At 37.5% G+C, this 8,134-nt stretch overlaps 1 protein-coding gene across 5 annotated transcripts in view; it reads left to right on the top strand.

Annotated features, from left to right (window-relative positions):
• The first annotated feature begins 202 nt into the window (after nt 1–202).
• The window catches only part of gapvd1 (GTPase activating protein and VPS9 domains 1), a 53,882-nt gene continuing 45,950 nt past the window's right edge, over nt 203–8,134 (top strand). For 2 of the 5 annotated variants that reach the window (XR_007187499.1, XM_048210221.1), the window contains exon 1: nt 203–402. The gene's annotated coding sequence lies outside the window, so the exon portion shown is untranslated. The remainder of the gene's footprint in view (nt 403–8,134) is intronic. The other 3 variants (XR_007187502.1, XR_007187500.1, XR_007187501.1) reach the window with 2 other exon arrangements.

The raw sequence follows: 8,134 nt of genomic DNA, 5'->3' as shown, positions 1-8,134 counted from the left end.
TTGTGAATTTAAATTTCTCAGTGAATCTCGAGTTCTCAGTCAATCCTTAATTCTCTAAAGTAGTTAAATGTATTAATAGTGTTTATATAATGTTAAAAGAAAACAGTGATTGAAAACAAACCTTAAATACAAAACGAAAAACACTCAAAATAGTTCCATACGCTGCAGGTCTGCGCAGGTTTGAATTGCGCATGCGCATGGCGCGCGTCCCCGTTTGATGACAGCTGTGCGCTGTGGCTGTTGCTAAAGGGAGGAGAAAATCTCACGACGGAGGACTTTTTTTTATCTCTTTCATTCGCAGTTAGGACCTTTGGAGGACTGAAACGAGAACTAGACTGTAAAACCGACCTGTACCAGTCGCGACTGAATTTAATACTTCACACCCAGCCGTCAAATTAGTCGGTAAGTCTGTTGTACGCTGGTTCGAGCTGGTTAATGTGACACTTTAGCGAACCGAGCGTTAGCTGCTTGTTGGCCTGCTTGTCTCGGTCATGTTGTCACCTTTTGTTTTTAACCCCGTTTGTGTCCAAATTAAGCTCTCGGGAATATATTTCGATTTCTTGGCATATTGTTACATAGATTTCAAAGCGCTACTAAGCGAGGTGTTTCATTTATTCTTGCGCTATAAAACACGATGATTCCTTAGCTTTTGATCGCTGACACACCGACTCTTTCAGCTTTTGTTGTTGTCATGCACTTCTCATTGACAGTCATGCCGGTGTGTTAATTCCAGCTAACGCTACAGTGTTTTATTTCACAGCGTAAGGCCCAAAGTGTTTCGTGTCATTTCCTTTCAATGCGAATTGCACAAATATTTGCAATCTTGTCAATCACATTATCAGGTCGCGCGCTGCTATATATACAGATGGCTCTTATGTGACTGACGTTAGACATTTCTCATTGTGATCTAAATATGAATGTGAAAAATGCATTTCTGTGATGGATGTCAAATGCTCAGCCATGCACACCTTGGGCAGTGTTTGCGGCGAATATATAAATTCAAGGGTTTGCATACTGGTCACTTATTTCCAAACATAATCATTTGTCTGGAAATAAGTGACCTAAATACCCCTAAAGGTAGGTTTAGCTGGCACATATTACTATTTAGACTAGTAATTTAGCGAACTTTACATAGAAATGATAAAATGAAAAATAATCCTTAATTTAAAACAATAATAAGATAAAAAGAAAACAATATGGCACAAGCAGGAGTGCTAATGTTATTCAGTTGATATTCAGCAGTTTGATGTCGCCGTTATACAACAGTTCATTAAGCAATAAGTTAATATTGAGTTTGTATAAATACAGACATTGCCCAGTTTGTACATTACTTAAAGTCAGCATGATTTTCACCCAATCTATTTTTTTTTTTTTTTTAATGCATTATTATAGATCTTATTGTCAACAATTAATCTGTGCATTTGTTTAATTTTGTAATTTTTTGACTTGGTAATGTTTAATCATAATGCCATAACTTGATCTTCTAATGAAAATGACAGATTTCTCTCCTGATATATCCAGGACTTCTCCGATCATTTAGTCTGCTTAAACATTGTTCCTCCACAATCTACATTTTTTCTTTTTTGATAATAATCCTTTTCACTCTTAAAGGTGCCCTAGAACTTTTTTTTAAAAGATGTAATATAAGTCTAAGGTGTCCCCTGAATGTGTCTGTGAAGTTTCAGCTCAAAATACCCCATAGATTTTTTTAATTAATTTTTTAACTGCCTATTTTGGGGCATCATTATAAACGCGCCGATTTTATGCTGCGGCCCCTTTAAATCCCATGCTCTGCGCTTGCCTTAAACAGTGCCTTAACAAAGTTTACACAGCTAATATAACCCTCAAAATGGATCTTTACATAGTGTTCGTCATGCATGCGGCATGCATGCGTCAGATTATGTGAGTATTGTATACTGTTATATTGTTTACTTCTGATTTTGAATGAGTTTGATAGTGCTCCATGGCTAACGGGTAATGCTACACTGTTGGAGAGATTTAAAAAGAATGAAGTTATGTTTATGCATTATACAGACTGCAAGTGTTTAAAAATGAAAATAGCGACGGCTCTTGTCTCCGTGAATACAGTAATAAACGATGGTAGCTTTAACCACATTTAACAGTACATTAGCAACATGCTAACGAAACATTTAGAAAGACGGTTTACAAATATCACTAAAAATATAATGTTATCATGGATCGTGTCAGTTATTATTGCTCCATCTGCCATTTTTCGCTATTGTTCTTGCTTGCTTACCTATAGTCTGATGATTTGGTTGTGCACATCCAGACGTTAATACTGGCTGCCCTTGTCTAATGCCTTTTATAATGTTGGAAACGTGGGCTGGCATATGCAAATATTGGGGGCGTACACCCCGACTGTTACGTAACAGTCGGTGTTATGTTGAGATTCACCTGTTCTTCGGAGGTCTTTTAAACAAATGAGATTTATATAAAAAGGAGGAAACAATGGAGTTTGAGACTCACTGTATGTCATTTCCATGTACTGAACTCTTGTTATTTAACTATGCCAAGATAAATTCAATTTTTCATTCGAGGGCACCTTTAAGTAAGTTACAACAAGGAAGAAAAGATCTGTTGCTTCTGTTTCATTGCATCTTTAACCGCCTATGGAAATCCTCAAAAAAAGAGCCAAAACTTTTCAAATTGCATGCACAAGTTGGCCTTTTTTAAAATCCTAGTGGTATTTCAAATAAATATCAGTACTGGAATGCATGGATTGGACATAATTAAGAGCAAGTACAAAATAAATAGCCTGTATTTGTGTTTTTGAATGGGTATTTGGGTAATTTCAGTGGAGGGAATCTGTGATCCGTTACAGCTTGCTTGCTCAAACACACACTGTCTCAGAAAAGCTGGTCTTGTATATCGTAAACAACTGCCAAATCCTAGAGCGCTCTTGTTTTCTTATCAGTCAGCTGTGTGTGGCTGGCACATTTTCTGATCTAATTCATCCCCCAACTGTTTGGCCCGTCCTCATGTAGCCTCATATTGAGGGTATGAAGCTCCTCCCATAGCATCTCCTCAACACATGCCAAAGCTGTGACATTAGGTTAGCGGTGCACTTTGAGTAGCAGACTGGAGTTTATTTGATGCATTAGCTATTTTAGTGGGGCTTACATCTCTACACCTTCTTTCACTGGTGTAGTGAAAGCTCATTAAGGATGTTTCATGATGCCAGTTTACTCCTACCTCTGCCAAATGTCCTTTTGTTGAAGTGCTATGTCCTGACAAATCATTTCAGCTTTAATAGGTGGTTTTGAATTTTTAACAGGCTGCAGTTTTCTGTCATGTGACTGAGGCAGTGTACAAACCGTTAAGGTGATGCTAAGGTCAAGCAGGATGTGTTTCCAGCAGGGTCAGGAGTTAGGAAGTGTGTAGCTCCAGATAGTGTGTCCGTGTGTGTGTGTGTGTGTGTGTGTGTGTGTGTGTGTGTGTGTGTATATGTGTGTGTGATCATGTGTGAGAAAAAGAGTGCACTGACACATATAGTAATGTCAGAGGGGCCCTTAGCATATTTTTCTTGGCACCTTGCTGTTGGTATTTGGCAAAACTGAGAAAACAATTCTTGTACATCATGTGCTTGTAAACATATCAGGATGTGATTCATCCTCTTCTTCTGAGATTTGTCTATTTTAGATGCTTCAGTTTGGCACATATTTCAGTATGGAACAATGCATCCAAAACTAATTCTTTTTATTTCTGGATAAATTGAGAATCACAATATTTTTTTGCTTAAAATAGAAATCATGATTCACCCACGATTCTGAGTCGAATCTTAAAGGTGCCTTAGAACTTTTTTTTTAAAGATGTAATATAAGTCTAAGGTGTCCCCTGAATGTGTCTGTGAAGTTTCAGCTCAAAAAACCCCATAGATTTCTTTTAATTCATTTTTTTAACTGCCTATTTTGGGGCATAATTAGAAACAGGGCTGGACTGGGACAAAAAAATGGCCCTGGCATTTTTGCTCAGACCGGCCCACCACAATCGGTCGGACACCACCCACCAGAGTATTACAATTAATTGGTAGAGTTATTAAAAGTACACTTAGTAAGAGTAGGATTTCTAGATAGACAATGTGCTCCATGATATAAAAGCTAGTTAACCCTTAGAACGTGGATGTAGAATACTGATAATTCTATAAAGAATTTAAAAAAAAAAAAATTCCAATGAAACAGACAGCAGAAAAACTATAATTTACAATTACAAATATACTTTGTTTTAAAGAGCACAAACCCCTGTTTAAGTGTCAAACATTTACCTCTCATTGTTTAGATACTCCCCATTAAAAACAATGAAAAAGAAAACTATACTACCAAATTACTCACAAAAAAACGTCCTAATAAAATGATATTCATGTTATTCACTTGCCATAAACAACCAAGTGTTCATACCAGAGTAATAGGGTACAAGAGCTACAAAACATAACTTTTTATAGCTGAAAAGTGAGATCTAGTAGACCATCATCACGACTAACAGCTATAAATAGACACCTATAGTCTCGTTGTGAAATAAACACATCGTCAGTAATATTACATTATAATAATAACCTGAATTTTTTTTTTTTTTTGAAAAATCAAATTGCATCATTTCAGGTTTTTCTATGAGAAGGGCCGTTACTGCATAAGTGAACTCTGATAGCTACAAGGGCACTGCTAACTACAAAAAACAGTGCAAAATAACTTTTGCTGTGCTATTTGACTTTAGCTGACTGAGTGACCAGTGCAGTAGGTGACAGTCTGACTTTATAATAACGACGGCGATTATGTTGTCTTATAATATTCATTAATTTAAGCATCATCGTCGTCGTCGTCGCATCATGAGTCCCTCGCTGTTAATCATGTAACTACCCTGCTTACCGCTTCTATTATACTCTCCTGCTTACTCTGTCCCTCATTGGCTTCACTGCTCCTCTGCCTTACAGGTGTCTCCTCCATGTTCTTCTATGTTCACCTGTGCACGTCAGGTACTGTAGGTTTGGAAACTGAAGCTACAGTAACCGCACTAAACATGCCAGTAATTTTTGCACGTGAGGCATCAACCTCTAAATTTTTGATTTTTTTTGCCCGCAACTTCTCCGCACCCCCTTCACTTGCGCTTTTGTTTCTCCATCCTCCTAATCCAAAATGTTCTGGCGAAACAGAGGGGACGGGCTGGAGTCTGTTAAGAGATGTGATTGGGCCAGCCCAGTGTCAGTATGGAAAATGAACCAATGGGCCGCTGTCCCTGCTTTATGGGCCGGTCGTTGGCCAATTTTTATTTTTTAAAAAAAATAACATATAGCGGCCCCGCCTAGTGCGTCGGCCCACCGGGCATTTGCCCGGTATGCCAGATTACCATTCCAGGCCTGATTAGAAATGAGCCGATTCAGGGTGTGTGGCCCTTTAAATCTCGTGCTCCATGCCCCAAGAGCTTGCGCTTGCCTTAAACAACATAAAAAAAGTTCAAACAGCTAATATAACCCTCAGAATGGATCTTCACAAAGTGTTCGTCATGCAGCATGTCTAATCGCGTAAGTACAGTGTTTATTTTGATGTTTACATTGATTCTGAATGAGTTTGAGGCTATGCTCCGTGGCTAACGCTAATGCTACACTGTTGGAGAGATTTATAAAGAATGAAGTTGCGTTTATGCATTATACAGACTGCAAGTGTTTAAAAATGAAAATAGCGACGGCTCTTGTCTCCATGAATACAGTACGAAACGATGGTAACTTTAACCACATTTAACAGTACATTAGCAACATGCTAACAAAACATTTAGAAAGACAATTTACAAATATCACTAAAAATATCATGTAATCATGGATCATGTCAGTTAATATTGCTCCATCTGCCATTTTTTGCTATTGTCCTTGCTTGCTTACCTAGTCTGATGATTCAGCTGTGCACAGATCTAGACGTTCTGCCCTTGTCTAATGCCTTTCATAATGTTGGGAACATGGGCTGGCATATGCAAATATTGGGGGCGTACACCCCGACTGTTACGTAACAGTTGGTGTTATGTTGAGATTCACCTGTTCTTCAGAGGTCTTTTAAACAAATGAGATTTATATAAGAAGGAGGAAACAATGGAGTTTGAGACTCACTGCAGTCATTTCCATGTACTGAACTCTTGTTATTCAACTATGCCGAGGTAAATTCAATTTTTGAATCTAGGGCACCTTTAATAAGTAATTTTATAGTTCATGATATAGTTATATTTCATGATATAGTTATTTTTGCTTTAAATTAGGTTTTTATGATATAAATGTTTCATACATTTCATAATTTCATAATTCCTATCACCATTTTCAGTATCATTTAAAAAAACACGAACACTAACTTAAACTCTCGGGCTTACTGAAGACAAGTAAACAGTGATTAAAGAAAGAGCAAAGAAAACCAACTACAATAGAACGAATGACACAATTGAATTAGACCTACCTGAAAAACTTCAAGTACTAGAAATTCTACATAAAATGTATAAAGTAATCAAATGCATATTCTTTACTGTTTAGCAGTGAGAGATTTTTCTCTTTTTGTTGTTGTTTGATTTGGATGCTGTCCCTTTAAGACCAACTGCACTGATCCATTATACTCAAGCCTTGTCTTTCTCAACCTTCTCTTTCTTCACTTAAGACATGAATGGCTCTATTTACTTCCAAATACATGGTCACTTTGACTTAAATTGCGCGTACTCGCCGAGTCTACGAGTCCGGTAGGCCGTCCCATTCAGCATTTTAAAGCTCTGAAGTGTGCTCAGCAGCGTCCCCTTTGTACCCTTGAAGCGGTCTTCCGTGAAGCCCGCATAGATGCAGGCTCCGCACACTTTAACTACCCAGGAATCTTTGCGAAATGCCAATCAGACAACGGATGGGAGGAGATTTTGCTCAAGAACATAAGATGACATGGCTGAGAAGAAAATATTTAAGTGTAGGTATCATTACGTTTTTTTTTTTTACCTAGGTGTAGATTTTACCAGTTGTTACCTACAGTTTATACAAACATTATGGTCATCGACCAGTGGTTGATATCTCAAACATAATAATAGCACGTTGAATAATACGATTCACATTATGATTCATGAATAAATAGAACCTGAATGTCAGGGCTTTACTGAGTCATATGTAAACCTAGTATTTATATTTAAACCTGTAAATTCATCTGAAACTCACGCACATGTTTATTATGTGTTAAAATTGTAATCTTAGTTCAAATGAAACCATTATGTATTATTACAACTGTATACATTATTTAAATAAGCATGTATATATTGTCTAATACCTAGGTGGCATAAGCAAAAGCAGGCTGTGTAGTTGACATGGAGATAATATTTTGCAAAAGAAAAGAAACCTGTTCTCGATGCTAAATATTATCCCCGAACCTGCAGCTCCTGTCAAAAAACAACCAGACCTGTTATTTCCGGCGTGGACGATCGAGTCTGTCCCAAAAATACCTCTCAATGCGCCCTTGTGGACTCGCGCCAAGGGCCCTATAGGTCTGCATGACGTCACCAAAGTGTGGACTCTGAGGAAGTCCACAAGTCCGGAGTGTGCCATTTGGGACAGGGCCCTAGCGTCACTTGTTCCATTACTGGATGAATCCACGTTTTTGAATGAATCTCGTGAGTGAATGATTCAAGTGACTCACTCATAAAGACTTGCCATGTTCCATTACTGGATGAATCAGCATTTAACAAATTTTGAATTCTTGAATGAATGATTCAATGACAAGTATGTTTTTATCAGTCACTTGTCGCCACCTACTGGTGTAACAATGTAATTGATAGTCTTTATTTGAAGTGTCAAAGTTACTTTCAGAAGGTAATTGACTCTCTTTTAATCACTGCAATAGTCATCAGTGTTTATATCCAAACTATATAAACTTTTATTCCAGTACTTCTGTGTATAATCTGAACTAAAAAGACTGTTTGAAAGTTCTTTCATATCTATACAGCGGCATATGAAAATATGGTCAGCGGCAGCACCAACACAGATTTGAATGTTCGCTATGATCAATAATGAATCGTTGTCATTTAGGAATCGGATCGAATGGGCGTTGAATCAAGATTGTGATCTTTTAACGATTAATTGTGCGCCTCTATTATGACTTTAAATAAGGTTGCACCTTTT

The sequence above is a fragment of the Megalobrama amblycephala genome, linkage group LG12 (genome assembly GCF_018812025.1).
Source record: "Megalobrama amblycephala isolate DHTTF-2021 linkage group LG12, ASM1881202v1, whole genome shotgun sequence".
Taxonomy (NCBI): Eukaryota; Metazoa; Chordata; class Actinopteri; order Cypriniformes; family Xenocyprididae; genus Megalobrama; species Megalobrama amblycephala.
The sequence above is the reverse complement of the archived record's forward strand: the minus strand, read 5'-3'. Positions and strand labels throughout refer to the sequence as shown.